The 18,358-nt window shown below is 35.1% G+C and overlaps 1 long non-coding RNA gene across 3 annotated transcripts in view; it reads left to right on the top strand.

The window, feature by feature from the left end:
- Positions 1–525: 525 nt before the first annotated feature.
- Positions 526–18,358, top strand: part of LOC129051302 (uncharacterized) — a 33,117-nt gene continuing 15,284 nt past the window's right edge. For 2 of the 3 annotated variants that reach the window (XR_008515449.2, XR_010138143.1), the window contains exon 1: positions 526–811. This is a non-coding gene — a long non-coding RNA (uncharacterized LOC129051302). Of the gene's footprint in view, positions 860–18,358 lie in introns of all 3 variants that reach the window. The other variant, XR_008515448.2, reaches the window with a different exon arrangement.

Consider the following 18,358-nt stretch of genomic DNA (forward strand, 5'->3'; position numbering starts at 1 on the left):
CGGAAACTCACCTACCCCATCACATTTCTACCACTGTGGCTGAGCTGCAGTCTCCGACATCACCGACAACCACAGCGAGGCGAGCCATGGTGGCACAGGTTTCAGCCTCCAGCATGTGGCGGTGCCTTTTCCTTCTAGTCCTCAAGCCCAGCAGGAGAAGCTCCTGCTGCCCACCGCCCTCCTACTGCTCTATCGCCACCACCAACCGTAGCGAGGTAGTGACCCAGGCTCCAGGCTCCATCCATCCTTCAGCCTCCATCCATCCTCCAACCTCCAGCAGGCGGAAGGTTGCGGCCTCTTCCAGTCCTCTAAACTAGGCACAGAGTAGCTCCTCCCCTCGACACAGAAGAGCCTGAAATGACCTGATGCGACCTCAGCATACTTTATATAGGAGGTTATGCAAATGCAGTTCCTGGATTACATGTTCTGATTGGACAAGAAGAAAACCTCTAGGTCTACTCTGATTGGACTTTATTTTCATGCTGTGATTGGTTGTGTTAAGACTTGCTCTTATCCAATCAGAACATGATCATAAAGTCCAGTCAGAGTAAGCCTGGAGGTTTTTTTCTCATCCGTCAAAACATGCAGTCCAGGAACCTCCGTGGGCATAACCGCAGCATATAAATGATGCTGAAAAGTGATCATGTGTTTTCAGGTTCCCGTATATTCCTGTCGAGTTGCTTGCTGCCCAACATAGAGGACTAAGAATCAGGAGTCATTGGCCGTATGCTGGAGGCTGGAGCCGCTGGAGCGCGGCTCGCCTCGCTGCAGCTGTTGGCAGCAACGGAGAGATAGCAGCGCGGCTGTAGCGGTATGAGAAGCAAGACAGTTTTGGGATAGATGGAGGGGAGTAAGGATGGTAGGTAGTGCCAAAGCGAAAAAAGGATAACTTAGCCAGAGAAGGCGTTGCAAAAAGATGGCGGCGAAAAGATGGTGGGGGAAAAAAATTTTTGGGTAGATGGAGGTGTAAAAACAGGGTGAGGAGTGGGAGAGAAGGAAGGTTTTGCAGAAAGACGGTGGGTAAAAAGTTTAAGGGTAGATGGAGGGGGAAAAGAGGGTGGCAAGTGGGAGGAGGAAAAAGAGGGAGGTGATGGGGGAAAACGGGGCGACCAGCAGGGCGAGAAGGTTTTGTGAAAAGACGGTGGGGAAAAAATACAGTGGAGGGGGGGGTTTGGCTTGAGGAGCAAAAGAGGGTAGCAGGTGGGAGAAGGGAAAAGAGGGTAGCCAGCAGGAGGAAAACAAGGTTTTGTGAAAAGACAGTGGTAGAAAAGAAAGACGGTGGAGAAAGAAAAGACGGTGGGTAAAAATGTGTTTCGATAGATGGAGGGGGGAAAGAGGGTGACGAGGAGGAGGAAAGAGGGTGGCGAGAGGGAGCCAGGGATAGGGGGTTGGGAAAATGACGGAAAAACTGTTTGGGGTAGATGGAGGGCAAAAAAGAGGGTGGCAAGCAGGATAGGGGAAAGAAGAGCACGAGTGGTAAAGGAGGGAGACTTTGAAAAGGGGGAAAGTTTTGGGGTGTAGATGGAGGGGGAAAGAGGGAAGTGAATAGGAGTGCCCAGAAGGCTTTGTGAAAAGACGGGGGAAATGTTTTTGGGTAGATGGAGAAGGGAAAGAATGGCAAGGAGGAACAGGGTGGATGAAGGGGGAAAAGAGGGTAGTGAGCATCAGGAGTGCAGAGAAGGTTTTGGGAAAAGATGGGGGAAAATGTTTTTGCTTAGATAAAGGAGCAAAAGAGGGTGATGAGAGCGGGATGGGAAAAAGAGGGCGGCCATGGATAAGGGGGAAAGACGGTGGGAAGAAACTGCGGAAAGGGTTTGGGTGGATGGATGGGGAAAAGGGTGTTGAGCAGGAGAGTAGAGAAGGCTTTGTGAAATGAGGGTGGGCAAAAAATGATGAAGTTTGGGGGGCAGATGGTGGAAGAAAATGGGCGGTGAGAGGGAGGGGGCCAAAGGCGGTCGGGAAAAGAAGGTAGGGAAATAATGGTGGGGGACAAAGGTTTTGGGTAGATTTTTTAAATAAGATCATTTGTATTTTTGCTTTTGAGTAGTTTGAGTTCTTTATATATTTCGTGTATGAACCCCTTGCCTGATGCATAGTTTGCAAATACTTGCTTCCATTCTCTGGGTTGTTTTTTCATTTTTTAAAAGTTTTAATTTAATTTAATTTTTTTTAGACGGAGTCTTGCTCTGTCGCCCAGGTTGGAGTGCAGTGGCGCGATCTCCGCTAACTGCGAGCTCTGCCTCCTGGATTCACGCCATTTTCCTGCCTTGGCCTCCAGAGTAGCTGGGACTAAAGGCCCCTGCCACCACGCCCGGACATTTTTTCTTCTTTTTAGTAGAGACAGGGTTTCACCGTGTTAGCCAGGATGTTCTCCATCTCCTGGCCTCGTGATTGGCACCCCTCAAGCTTCCCAAAGTGCTGGGTGTACAGGCGTGAGCCGCCGCTCCCGGCCTGTTTCTTCATTTTACTGATTGCTTCCTCTGCTTTGCAGAAGCTGTTTTTTTTTTGTTTGTTTTTTTTTTCCTGTTGCCCAGGCTGGAATGCAATGGCATGGTCTCAGCTCACTGCAAGCTCCGACTCCTGGGTTCACGCCATTCTCCAGCCTCAGCCTCCCCAGTAGCTGGGACTGCAGGTGCAGGTTACCAAGCCCAGCTAATTTTTTGTATTTTTAGTAGAGTCAGGGTTTCACCCTGTTAGCCAGGATGGTCTCAGTCTCCTGATCTCGTGATCTGCCCACCTCGGCCTCCCAAAGTGCTGGGATTACAGGTGTGGGCCACTGCTCCCGGCCTGGAAACAACTTTATTTTCTAGTGTTGTATTTGTATATATACATTAATAGCCCTGAGTTTTAATAAAGTTGCTTTTAAAATATGTATCTTATTTTTCAGAAATACACCCCTAAGGCATGTGATTAGTTGGGTGTTATGTTCTTTAGTTTTTACAATTGAAGGATTGTCATTCCTTTATACAAAAAAAAAAATCAAAGGTGAATTTTTATCACATACTAGAGAAAAGAAGGCAGATACTAAATAATAAATACCGTATGCTTCCATGTAAATAACATTTGAAATTCCCAAGACAGAATGCATTAAACCTTCTGGGGTTGAAGTGGGGAATTTCATTGGCAAAGGTCGTCCAATAAATGTGTAGGTGAAGGGAATATTCTATATTTGATTGTGTAGGTGATTATCTAGCTTTATAAATTTGTAAAACAACTGGACTAAAATGTGTGCCTTATACGCAAATTCTATGAAATTGATTAAAACTAGTTAGGAGACAATCAGTCAATGGGAAAAGAAAGAAAAGGCACGTGAAAAAACAATGCCAATGCACTAGAATTATCTTGGATGACATTAAATATAGCCTGGCCTTCTCTTAATCCTTTTTAAAATTTGTGCAGATTTCTCAATCCTTTGATACTTTTTCCTCAACGCATCTTATATTCTTATATATGTTAATGTATGGCAACGTAAGAGAGGGCTCTCTTACAGTTGGACTGGAACAGCTGGATATTTATATCTAGAGATGCATTGGAAGCATAACACTGACAGTGAGCAAGATGAAAATGGCATGTGCTAGTTACTGATTCATAATATGTTGCTTTAAGTTTAGTGCCAACTGGTCTACATCGTTTAGAATGTTTAGTTTGATGGTTTACACAACGTGGCTTAAGAAGTATATGACCAACAATGTATGAGGGAGCCTGCTATAAAGACTTTTCTGCACTTCTCTTAAATTATTATAGTAAGCTCAAATCTTGAAGGTTCATAATATGCAGATAAAATGTGTCCGTGAGACTGAGAAAGGATCCTGAAAGACAGACTTTCAATGATTTCCTGCATTTTATTTCTGTTGTACTTTACCTTTACCTTTATTAAACATTAACAGGGTTCTTATAGGGCCTCATAGGCCTTTTTAGTTTTCCAACCTATTTATACTTGCTGCAAACCTAGTAATTTTTTGCATGATAGTATTGGGATTTTACTCTGAGGCTAGGCTTCACACTGTAAAAACAGCTTTTTGGGACGCTATCATTTTCAGTCTTTCCATCGTGTTCCATTGTCCCAGCCACACACACACCAGATAAGATGAAAAGCAACCTCAAAAGGAAACACATCTGTACTAGATGTTTTTACCTCTTGTAAAATCTAAGGAAAATATACTAAAAATGAAGGCATCAGTAAAATAGTATCATTTTATGTTGACCTCGAGTATTTCAACATAAGTCTAGCTTCAGAACAATACATTTGCAAGGGGAAATGGGGTACTTTTGTGTTTTTTTACACCTGTTATTTCAATTGAAATAGAAAAAAAGAACTAATTTGAACTAACTATAAACATAAAAAGATTTTATCAGTATTGAAATAAAATAACAGAAAATGCATTTGTGGGTCTGACCTCAGGAAGGATTTTAAATACTCAATGCTACCTCTCTCATTCCCTCTTCTCTGAGCATCAGCTTTATTCTTATTCCATCTTTCTTATTTTGGCACTGACAGATACAGACTCATTCTTACAACATATACCATCAGAAGTGAAACCTTCACTCTCTCCAACTCTTGAAAAATCTGAGATGCACTTTGACTATTCTCAGATCATGGATCTATTACTTGGATCAAAAAGTACTGCACAGGGAAGTAGATACTATAATCTCTGACATTACAGTTTCAAGGTTGGAGTGACAAAGGGATAGCTCCCATAAGGAGGGAGTATCATAGAAATGATATTTTCATGGTCATACTTTCGTGAACTAGGCAGACATCCCTTCATGTCAACTACATCTCTACTTTGAACAGATAAATATCCATGCATATACAAAATTATACAGTAATATAAGATGACTTTTCATTAAAATTTTAACCAAAACAGTCTATTTAGGTGAATAAATACCGATACAGGAGATATTTCTGCTTGAATGATCCTTACCCTTGGGGAGACATAAATAAAATAATGTCATACTTTATTATGAAATGACTATCCAGCATATTTATGTGTAAACTTTCATAATAAATTTCTTTATTGTCTAAAATAAGCACAAAAGCCCTTTTAATTAATGTCTCTTTTTAATATACAGAATAAATATAAGAAAATAGCACAAATGGTATTATGCCAGCACACAGAAATAGTTTCAGTTAAAAGCCAATCCTGTATTTTGAGAACTTGACAAAATCATAATTGAAAATAGTGTATTATCTTACATGCAGATGTTGTGTAATCAGGGACATCCAAATAACTTACATCCAACTATTTCACAATTAGTCTTTGACATATTCTGTGAAGTATTACAAAATCATGCCCTCAGGAATATAAAAGCACAAAGGGAGGCAGGACTCCATATAGCCATTTATTCGTTTCCTAAGGTTAGGTACAATGAGGACTGCATTTTCAGCATTATCAGGGCCATACAGACATTGGAGCTTAAGGATAAGATCCAATTTCATAGCAATCTGTTAAAGTATAAGCCAGTGTAATGACCCAAATGTTCACCATAATACCATCTTGAGTGATGATGCTATGAATACAAAGGAACACTGCATCTCTAAAATAAACTATGTTTATATGACATGAGACCAATTTGATGAAAAGAAGGCAAACTGTGAATGGTAATTTTGTTTTTTTAATTGTTCTCATTGTGTGTACTCATATCTGAAAATATAGTACCATGTAATTAGAAAAGTTATAACAAAATAAAATAAGACTGGAAGCCTTAACTTTTTATATCAAATGTTTTGCACACAAATATAGCCTTTTACTGATGATTTATGGCTCCAAATTATTGGTAGCTATAATTATGCTTTGTAAAACAGAAACTATGAATGCCTTACTACAGAAAGACACAAAATCATTTCCTTACTCATTCACTGCTAGTAGACCCTGCGGCACAGCATTTCCTGCCCAGATACCTGATTATTAATCCAGTTTTGGGTAGGGGGTATACTAACATTAACTAACGGAGATCGGTGTTTAAACCAGTTAATGTAAAGAAATGCGTAAGAACTGAAATATTCCTTTTAAATTAACAAAAGTGTTCTTTCTAGATAGACAAAGTTACATGAGAACCAAAATGCATACCAGAACATCATTTGATGAATATGGAATTAATAAAAGAATGTTTTGTTATATGGTTTTAGTACTTCGTTGGTGCCAGGTTAAAGACATGTGGCCCTAGATAAGATAACTCTACAGAAGAGAATTTAATTTGTTTACCTGCTTCACCAGAAATCCAACAATGAAGTCAGTGACTCTATTTTCCAATATTCATTTCCTCCATTTTCTCATCTCTTTTTGATTGATGGTATCATTTCGTTATTTTATTTTCATTGACATGGAATTCATTTTGGCTAAGATGACTTTTTGACTACTTGTATATATATACATGCTTTTAAAATCAATGAACGATATTGTTTCTCTATTTCCAAGATTATCCCTCTATATTCTCTAAAGTCGATACTGTGAAACAGTCCAGATATGCGTCTAGGAATGGCAGTACAAAATACTGTAAAACTGGAAGCAACTTAGTAGGTAATCAATAGGGAAAATGAAACTCAGTATAATTGACTCTAGTTAATGATGCATTTATTTTATATTTTTCTTGCATTCCTGAGATAAGTCCTGCCTGGTTATAGTATATTAGGTTTTATGTATTGCTGGATTTTGATCATTAGCATTTTGCTGAGGACTTTTTTTCATCTATTTTTGTTAAAGATATTGTTCTGTGGTTTTTTTTGGTTTTTTTTTGATGCTTTTGTCTGGTTTTGTTATTACGGTAATACTAGCTTCATAGAATAAACTGGGAAGTGTATTCTCTGTATTTTTTGCAAGAGTTTGTAAATAATTGTATTAATTCAACTTTAAAAGTTTGGTAGAGGCATTCTTGGCTAGAAGATTTTGTTGCTGTTGTCATTGTTTCCCGAGGTGGTAGCTTTGATTACTAACTTAATCTCTTTACTTGATAAGATTTTATATTTCCCCTTGACTCATTTTTGCTAATTTGAATGTTTCTTAGAATTTGTCCAGTTCTTAAAAAATATCTAAATTTTTGATATAATTGTTCGTAGGTACTTTTATAATAATTTTTTATTTAAGTTTAGTGTCCTTTTAAAAATTTCATTAATACTTGAATAGTTTCTCTTCCTCATTGGTCAGTCTATTTAAATTGTGGCCACTGTTGATGTGTTCAAAGAAACAATTTTTGGCTTTGTTGAGGTTCTCAATTGTTTTTCTATTTCAGTAATTTGTATATCCCTAATACTTTCTTGTGGTTGCTGTAGTTTCAATTCGCTCTTTTTTCAGTGCCTTATGGTGGCAGGTTAGAGAATGTAATTTTTGAGTATAAGAACTACTTTTATTGCATCACTTAGGAGATATGCATTCTTAAAGTATTTTCTAATTTATTTCTTCTTGGACCCATTGGTTATTTAATAGCATGTTGTTTAATTTCCACATAATTCTGAGTTTCCCAAATTTTCCTATTGCTGATTTATTATTTTACTCAATTATCGTCTGAAAATATACTTTGTATTATTCCAATGTTTAAATTCATTGAGGTCTATTTTATGGCCTGGGATATGGTATTCCTGGATAATGTTGCGTGTGCACTTGAGAATCTACTGTTGTTACAGTGTTCCTTAAATATCTAATCAGTCTGGTTATGTTATAGTATTGTTCAAGTGTTGTATTTCTTTGTTGATCTTCTGCCTAGTCATTTTATCCATTTGTGAAAGTGAGTATCCAAGGCTGCAAGAAGTATGTTAAATTGTCTAATTAATCTTCATTTTTGGAGGTTTCTATGTCAATGGATTTTGAAGCCTTTCATCACACACATATATATGCTTATAATTATTTATTTTTGAGATATTGGTCCTTTTATTTTTATGAAATCTCTCTTTACCTCTGTAACCCCTTTTGTTTCAAAGTCTATTTTTTTCTGATATTAATATAACAATTCCAGCTTTCTTGCGGTTACTGCCTGCATCATATAACATTTCCATCCTTTTTTGTCTATGAATTTTCATCTTCAGATCTAAAATGTGTCTCCTGCAGACAACATGTAGATGGATCTTGTTTAATTAATTTGTTTTTCCTCCAGTCTGACAATATTTCCTTCATTTGAATATTTAAATTCATTTTCACTTGAGGTTACTAGGATAGTTAGATTTACATCCATCATTTTACTTCAGTTTTCTGTATACCTTATGTCTTTTCATCCCTCTATTCCTCCTTTACTGCTTTCTTTTGAATTAGGTATTTTTTATAAAACATTTAATTTAAATTTAATAATTTATCTATATTTTTTCAATGTTTCCCTTGTTACTTTAGGGTTTACTGTATACATCTTAACATAATCAATTTTAGATGCATAACAATTCTAGTGATCTATGTATATATAAATTTTTCTTTTGTTCACTTTTGTATACTTTGGCTCTTCTTCTGTTTGTGCTATTATTGCTGTACACATTACATCTATATATGCTATATACCCAATAATTTATTGTTATAACTGTTACTCGATGATATGGTTTGTTGTTTTGTCCTCTCCAAAGTTCATGTTGAAACTTAATTTCAATGTGACAGCATTAAGAGCTGGAACCTGTCCTCATGGATGGTATGAGTGTCTTATAGAAGGGCTGGAGGGAGTTAGAACCCCTTTGCCTTTTCATCCTTTTCACCATATGAAAATACAGCATTCATCCCCTCTGGAGGATGCAGTATTCAAGGCACCTGAGCAGACATCAAACCTGCCAGCAAATTGGTCTTAAGCTTCCAGCCTGCAGAACTATGAGAAATAAATTTCTTCTTTACAAATTTCTCAGTCCCTGGTATATATATGTGTCAGCATGAACAGACTAACACACTTGACATAATTTTATATCTTAAAAAAAGAGATAAAAAGAAACATACTATGTATTTACAGCTTTTGTTATATTAACAGTCTTATTTATTATTTCAGGTCTTTTCATTTGTTCAGCATTTGAAACTTGTTCCTGACACCAGAAGGGCTCTTCTTAGCTGTCTTTTTCCTGGGTTATTCCTGGTAAACTAGCTGACTTTTGTTTCAAAGCATATGTCTGTAATAAAGTGCCAGTCTCTCTTACTTGCTTTTTACCATCACTTCATTGTTCAATGAAGTTGAAATTTCCTCAGACTCTTCTTTTGGGAAAAGCTTTACACTCTCTGCTGTATGTTCTGCCCCTTCCTTTGGGCAAAACTTCTGAACTTTGGCTCTGGTGATTGCAGCAAAGAGAGCAGCATTCTCCTCTCGGAGTGACAGCCCTACATTGAGACTGGGTCACTGGGATGAGAAGTAGCCATTGGTAATCTCAGCCTGCGACTCCTGGAATGAGAACTTTGCCTTACAAACCAGAAAGAAGGCAATCAGGGCTCAGTGTTCTCAGTGTGTTGCACCCAAACAGTCCTCATTCCATGAATTAAAGCTGGTAGGAAGAAGTGACATCCTACTTCTTGGCCACATTCAACAAAAGCTTAACCTCAAGAACAGGTGGTAGTGGCAGCAGGTGGGGGTAGAAATGAAAAATTCTATTGTACTGTTACTCCCAAAAAGATACTACAGCCTCTCAATAGGGTCTAGTAAAATTCCTGTGTTCTTGGCTACATTGCATTGAGTAGAGTTTATATCAAGATAGGCTGTGAGAAAGAGAGGTAAGAATGGGTTGTGGATCAAATGCAAAAAAAAACTCTCACTGTTCTTAGTGAGTTTCAGTAGATTTTCTTGAATAAATACTTCATTTTCTACGTACCATTATGACTTTTCAAGTGACATAGGTGATGGTTGTTTTATAATTTTCAACAATTTTATAAAAGATCCATGGAGCTCTTCACATTGCCATTCTAGAGGTGGAACATCTGCATTTATTTCTTATGCAAGGAAATTAAGGTTTTCTTTTATTTTTCTTCTTTCTTCTAAAATATGCATTGGAATCTCACTCTCTACAGCAAATTGGGTCTCAGTGTATTTCTTTCTCCAAGAGAAGTCTACAAGATATTCAAATAATTTTTGTTTTATATTGTTATCTTTGAAAAGTTGTTTTGTTGTTAAACAAAAGACAATAGGAAGATCAACATGAAACCCTGACATTCATTGTATGAATATTATCTTTTCATTCAGAAAGAGTTACAAAATATATTTGAGTGCTCATGAAGCTTTAAAAAGAAGTGGATTAAGTAATCAATCTCCGTAGACAGATAAAAAAGCACATGATATTTTGGTATTCCCCAACTTCTATTATTTGACTTTCATATTCTAGCAAATAACTTTCAAGAATTTGTCAACTTATTTGCACAGTCATTTGTATTTTATATTATTTCCATTATATATGATATAATGGAATTATATTAATTCTATTATGCATGTGTTGAATAGACTTTAATATATAGAGTAGATGTTGACACACTCGAATTTGTAACAAAGTGAAAAATTACTTTGTCAGAAAAAAAGTATGTATCAAAATTCTGAAGTGCTTTTCCATGTCTTCTAAAACAACATATAGAAAACGTTTTTTTCTCATTATTAAACATATGACTCGGAATACAGCAAAACTAATTGGGTATAAAGCAAACCTTTAAAAGAGAATAGTTTGATGAAAAATATAAGCATTCTTAGTTATACATAAGATCCCACAGAGCCAATTTAACTTTTTGTTTCAGATTTATGTCCCAATTTAAAACTTTTAGTTCTACTGTCTAAGCATTGTGGCTAAAAGTTTGAGATAATTAATTACTCCTGACATCCAACTTTTGTGATCATAGTAGGTGACATTCCTTTGAAAAAAATAACTTGAAAATTTTCTGGTAAATGTTATGTTTGTGTGTGGGTGTAGAGTTTCATTTTCAAAACAAGCTCTCACATATCAAAGTTAAGTGTTTCAGTTATATTGTAAGAGTATGTCCTTGGATGCTATGCTTATGCCAATATTTATACATGTTGAATATACTCAACTTTCATTTAACTTACATAGCCATAATGTTTAACTTTAATCAGAGATTCCTTACTAAGTCTGATGAATGTTGGTAGAAAATATGCTGAAAATAAAATGTTCGAATAGTTTTTAATAAAAGGATAAAAGGAAAGAAGCTAGCAGAAGAGCCAGCACCACAGAAAGGAAAGTCACATTCTGGATCCAAGCAACCTTTCCATGAGCAAAGAAGCAGCAAACTGAATTCATGAGACAGGGAGCAGAAGCAAGAGAGTGAAGAGGAAGTAGACTTGTTTTTGTTTTTGTTTTTTGTTTGTTTTCTCATGAGAAGAGTGTACCAGTAGTAGAAATAAGTTCTATGAATGAGACCAGAAAGACATAGGTAGAATATCTGGACCCTCTGTATAGGATAGGTAGTTATTATATTGTGTGTTCTGGAGGTAAGATTTATATAAATTCAAGCCTACAGTAGTATCAAGGCCTATTAAGCAAACATCCATTAGACAGCAAGAAAGACTAAGAGGCTTTCAAACTACAAGTGTCAATAGTTAAATGTGAAGCAAATATATAGACATTTGAAACTATGACAAAAAATAATATGAGAGGTTTATCATAATATAATATTTTGTTCTTCAGTTTAGTAATTATATAAAGCTACATACTAGTTTTTCAAAACTTAACCAATCCTTTTAATTTCTATGAAATTTCCTGCTATACTTGGGATAGAGTTTGGAGTGTAAACTCAGTTTGTAGGATTTTTTTTTTTTAAATCATGAAACAACATAGCGATAAATTTAAATAGTTTTGCCAGTTGTATCGTGTGTGATAAAAAGGCTTTATATTTCTGTTTCCTAAATCAGGGCATGACAGTACAAATCATAAATCAAGTATTCTTATGTCTGTTATATAATTATAGAAGAATAATGCCCAAACTTTTTTGAATGAGGGTATGTCGTGAGCATCAAAAGGGAAAAAAAAGTATGAAAATCCCTAAAAGTTTTAGTCTGGAGAGTCATATAGATTGTGCATTCTTTAGCTAACATTTTAAAACTAATATCTGAAATCACTTGCTTAACCCCTTTGAATAATATACTATTGCCCTTAAGAGAAATTTGGTAATCTACTAAAGGTCCTTTTCATATAGCCCTGACTTCTCTCTCCAGTCACGTGTGCTTACTGGTGTCTATGACCCAAACACACTAGTTGTCTCTCAATTTTGCTAAGATGTTCTGCATTCTTTCTTCTCACAGCTTTTATGTCTATTGCTGCTGCTTCAAGGCATACTTCTCTAATATTCATTAGCTACTGTTTATTATTTTGAATCAGTTTAATGGTTTATTTTCAAAGAGACAAGGGCAAATTTTGCTGCTCTATATTCCTATACTATTGTGGTCTTTTTATTAAAAATTCATCAGGCTAAAAATTGTTTGTGATTCCCATTTATTTACCTGCTAGATTCTAAATTCCATGAGGACTGGAAATGCAACCATTTTATTTACCTGTGTATCTCAAACTTTGTATTCTTCCTGTGAGATAGTCATGTGTTTATTAAAATGAATGATTTTGTTATGTCTATAGACTGCATTACCAATACCTCTTGCACTATGAAATTTTCCTTAATTTCAAAAAAGCCAAACATTATTTTTTTATTTATATAGTTTGAAATTCTTTTCTGGCACTAATGTTTCACCTATAAAAGGACCTATTAAAATTTATTTAATAAGGGGAGGGATGAAATAATTATGCATTTTTTTGTTGAAAGCAGAGTTATGTCTGATACTTTAATTATGCTATCTAATTTAACCTTTCATAAATGCCCAGAATATGAAAATATCATCCATGATTTAAATACCAATTGCCAAAATTGACAGCCATGAAATGGAAGACTCAGGTTTGTCCTATGCCACATTTTCTCCTCTTTCCTTTTTGTCTTACTTAAGACCATCATCTTCCAAATTGTGGAGAAAGAAAACATTTCTATTTGTGATTGCTTCTGCTAGTTATTTCTGCAAAACAAACTGCTCAAATTCAGTGGCATGATGCAATAACCATTTTGTCATCCTCATATATTTTGGGGTCAGGGGGTTGAAAATGCAAAGCGGGGTGACATTTCTGTGGTCTACAGCATTTGGGGCCTCTGAGAAGTCCTAGATGTCTAGGAATGAATTAAACGTTGGACAGTGAAATCTTCTGAAAGCTTCTTCATTTACATGTTTGCCTTCTACATTGGTATGACTTAAAAGCTGGGCTCAAAATAATCTCTTAACCAGAGTGTCTGAATATTGCTTCTTCATGTAACTTGAGCTGCCTCCCAGCATGGAATCATACAGGTAGCTGTCCTGAGTGTTTCAGTTAATGGGTCAATGTATTGCCTTTAATAATCTTGCATCAGAAGTCACATAGAATTACTTTAATGCTCAGTTAGTTTAAGCAATCACAGCCTGTCTGACTTTAGGGGGAAGAAACATGATGTCTACCCTTTGATGTCAGGACATTCAAAGTATTCGTGGCTATATTTTTAAAATGCCACAGTTATCTTCTTTTTAAAGAGATGCCATATCCTTCTTATCAGCAATAGAATCAGGATATGAAAATAGTTTTTATGCTACATATGCATTTTTATAATCATTCTTGTTGTTATTATCTTTTTCAGAAAGGGTGATGGGGTAAGGATTATGTTTCATTCTTAAATCTTGTGCTCTATTAGTATTTTTATTTTTTGTCCATAATTGATTATGGCACAAAGGTAACTCAAAACTACAGTGTAGAAACATAAAAAATACAAGTTCTCATATCCAAGCTGTGGATAAGATATTCAAATATAAAAAAGATTTTGAATTTGTTTTAAAAATTAAGTCTTCTTATTTTGTAAAAAGAACTAAGATAATTGTCCAGTAATCACCCATTAAGCCTTCTCCTTAGTTGTCCTTCCACGAAGGATATTACCATCTATGATTAATTTGGATTCCAGAGGAAGAAAATATAGTTTGAGGAAAATTGACTGTGGAGCAATCTCAATGCTAACTACTATAAAATAGCGTATTACTTGAAAAATGAGGATATTGTATGAATTATCACTAGTCAATCGGTAGCAAAAACAAAATTTAAGTGATTGTAAATATGTCATATTTAAAACTATCTTGTAAAGATGATATATACAGAGATACTATATGTTACTAGCTTCCGGATTCAGAAAAATATCTACCTGGAATAGGTTTAAATTGGGTAATTGTAGTGTGTTTAATAATTTCAATACAAGGTAAAAACATTTTCTGTTGAAAATCAGTTTTAATATTTAGGTTTTATTTAGATTTTGAAAATTTAAGGACTCTTGAATATTCTCAATTAAATTGCAATTTAATGCAATTGTAGTTATACTCAGTAGTATAGTTACACTTGACTAAAGCCATTATAAAGGAGATGTAATCCCATACTGATGATCTTCACGTTTCTTTGGGTTAAAGATCAGTTTATTTCAGTGAGATTACAGTTCAGGAGAAAGGTTATTGACTACATGTATCAATAGTGTGGTCTAAGCAACAGTTAGGAGTTTAGTTTGCATGTTTACTATTTTTGAGAGTACATCAATGTCATGAAATATATTTAAAATGTCAATGTAATGAAATATATATTTAAAATATCAATGTAATGAAATATATTTAAAATTGTACATAATATATACATAATTATATATATATTTATTTTTTACAACAGTGTTTATCCTTGGAGATGATTCAATCAAATTGCAGAAGAGACACTTCTAATTAGTTATTGGGAAGTACAAGCTAGGATTATTGTTTTCCTGAACATTTGTGACTAGCAATGTTCTCTTACAGACATGGGGGTCAGGACACTTGGACCTTAAATTGGAAATGGTTAAAAAATTGTTATCCAAAGAATGACAATGGTTTGTTTGCCAAGACTTTTTGTTTTGTTGTGCTTTGTTTTTTTTTTTTTTTTTTTGAGATGGAATCTTGCTCTGTCACCCAGACTTGAGTGCAGTGGCATGATTTTGGCTCACTGTAACCTCTGCCTCCTGGATTCAAGCAATTCTCCCACCCTAGCTTCCTGAGTAGCTGGGATTACAGGCAACCGCCATCATGCCCAGCTAATTTTGTATTTGTAGTAGAGATGGTGTTTCACTATGTTGGTCAGGCTAGTCTTGAACTGCTGACCTCAATGAATCCATCTGCCTCAGCCTCCCAAAGTGCTGGGATTACAGGTGTGTGCCACCGCGCCCAGCTACCAAGTCTTTTTGTGTTAGAATTGGTGTTAAATATATCTGGTGTTTTCATTGAAGGAAATACTTAAAAGCCATTTTAGGGGCTGGGTGTGGTGGCTCACGCCTGTAATCCCAGCACTTTGGGAGGTGGAGGCTGGCGGATCGCAAGGTCAGGAGATCAAGAGCATCCTGGCTAACACGGTGAAACCCCGTCTCTACTAAAAATACAAAAAATTAGCCTGGCGTAGTGTCAGGAACCTGTTGTCCCAGCTACTCGGGGGCTGAGGCAAGAGAATGGCGTGAACCTGGGAGGCAGAGCTTGCAGTCCAGTCTGGGCGATAGAGCCAGACGCTGTCTTCAAAAAAAAAAAAAAAAAAAAAAAAAAAAAAACAAAGCCATTTTAAGGTAAAATAAGCTTTCTCAGAACTATCACTATACACATCTTCCTGTTTCTCTGATCCCTGTTCTCTCCTTTAGTTTTAACCTTTTGTAATAGCTCTTTATGCATCTTCTCCTTCTGGGGTCATTGGAGATGTGTTCTGTCTTATTGATGTCTGTTACCACTAAGTACTTCTTATCCCTAAACAGGTAGTTTGATTTTAAGACCACCCAGACACAGACAACTCTTAAATAAAATGCAAGCATGTGCTACTTTTCTCTACTGTACACTCATAAACTTCAAACAATTCCCTCTTCTGCCCGCATCTTCCAATAAGGATATAGACTTAGAACTTTAAAAATCAGTAGATAACCACTCTTTACTGCAAGAGTGGAATACTATATTGGACGATGATTTGGGCAAGATCACCTAAACAGAATGGATAACTTTAACTCTACCCTGTCGGTAAGTACTCACTGTGCACTCTCCTAGTAGTGTCTATTTGACAGAGAAAAGTATTAGAAGAAAAATGAACAACTTCATTGTCATGATTTCTAATATGTCATCATAAATATGAGGTCCTTCATTTCTGTTAAGTGGAAAACCAATGATGATACTGCTTAAAGAAAGATCTGTCCATGTTCATCTATATCAACAAACTTCCAGGCATTGTGCATTGGCAAATGCTGTTATTTTTGTCTTTGCCAGTGTTTAACAATGTCAGGTGATTGTACTTCTTCCCAGGCAGCATATTCTATAAAATTCTCAATGACATGTTTGATACTCTGGAAAGATATTTTTATTCTTCACAGGGTAGAACATGCATTACAAATTCTGTAATCAGTAAAATACGTGCAATGAAACGGTTTCAATTTCATGTATGAATAATTTTTTGATGGTTATATAATCTAAAATATTTGTATTTCAATTAGTGTTTTACTTAATACTTTGTATTACTCCCTTTTAATCAATCAAAAAGGAGACATTACCTGTCCAATGGAAGCTTAGCTATGTATTACCCATTGGAGACTACATTAAGGAATTCACTAGGCAATGAGTTCTAGGTGTTAAAAGAGGCATTAATTTAAAAAAGAATATTAAAGATGCGAAATTTTTAAACCCTCAGTCTTAGATATTTCAGGATTGGTACTGGTAAACTAAAAGACATGAATAAAAAGTTTAACGAAGAAAATACTGTGTTGATTGAACAGTATTTACTTTTTCCCAAATGACTAAGCTTTCAAATCAGAGACTAATCATGAAGAACCACATGACTTATTTTTAAATTAAAAACCAGATTGAAATATATTTTTCTGGTTGTGAAGAGAGTGTTATTCTAAAAAGAAAAAATGTCTATGAAGCAAAAAAGTAAAGAAAACATATGCTCTCTTATGTTTGCTCAAGCAGAATTTACCTCTGCAACTCATATAATTGGTGCTATAATTATGTACAGATATTTTGATACTTCAAAGAATCTATAAAATTCCCTAAATGAAAATTATTTTAGATTAAACATGATCTTAATGATCAAGACAGCTTTTTGTGTTTATAAGCAAGTTAGATTATATTGCTTATGAAAGTTAATTTCTTATATTTTTATTCCATGGGTCATGCAAAAAATCATGCTAGACAATGAAAAGATATCGTGTTTTCTTCTTTTTGCCTTATCATTTTTTTTCTCTGCTTAATTCTGCCTTTGCTATATAGTTTGGAAATATAAAGAATTACAAGAATTGCTCAGATGTCTTTTTCAAACCTCCAGGTTGCCAATATATTCACCTCATCACTCTTACCTGATTACCACACATTCCTCTGTGATCCTACTGAGCAGTATGTTTATTGTAAAATCTAACAGACCACCCAACTATGGTTTGCAACATCAAACTATATGCTTCTTGTACACAATATATTAGAAAATTGGGTTTTTGTATATCAGTGTAGAAATATATTTCATACATATTTGAGGCATACTGTTATATTTTTAAATAAATAATATTTTATTTAATTGAACCAACATGATTTTTACTATGATGTAATTACTGACTGACCATCAAGTCTACAGACAGCCTCTACCAGAATCAAGATACACATAGGTAATCTATTTGGAATATTTTTTGAAATCAGGGGTGCTCAATTTGATCCACTCAGATTACCTTAACTAGTATACATGTATCGGTCATTGGCATACTTTTTAAAATGAGATATAAAATTATACAAAGATCTATAAGTTCTCTACAACATCTTTTCCTAGCAGCATTTTACAGCAGACAGAGGAGGTTGCCAGTAGGTAGACAAAATGAAAAACAGAAACACTTCTTTTTAAGCATACTTTTTTTTACATGTCATAACATGAATCTACTATCATTTTTTTTACTTTCATATTCTGAAAAATGTTAAAATTGGTTATTACCATTGTTTCTCTGTTCTTTCCTAATCATGTCCTTTTTCTCTATCGTCAGCATTTTAAAAAACATTCTTGATCTCTAACACCTTTCTAGAAAATTCTGCTGACAAATTAAGTGGCAGCTAGAACAAGAGGAGATATAAAGAATTGTTGATAATGAAAACAATGAAGTATATAGTTGGCATGGGCAAGTTGCATGTTGACAATGTATCATTGCATAAATGTTTGAAATTTTTTTTATGAAGTAATTGTCATCAAGATTGAAGCTATTGAATATATTTCCTGTATAACATTTTATATAAAATAGATTTATATTGCTTTGAGCTGATACAAAATAGATTTATATTGCTTTGAGCTGAGCAGATATTTGCAATGAAATTGTGCTTGGTTAGAGATGCTATGCCCATATTATTTTAATTT

Source organism: Pongo abelii, chromosome 19, assembly GCF_028885655.2.
Source record: "Pongo abelii isolate AG06213 chromosome 19, NHGRI_mPonAbe1-v2.0_pri, whole genome shotgun sequence".
Classification (NCBI taxonomy): domain Eukaryota; kingdom Metazoa; phylum Chordata; class Mammalia; order Primates; family Hominidae; genus Pongo; species Pongo abelii.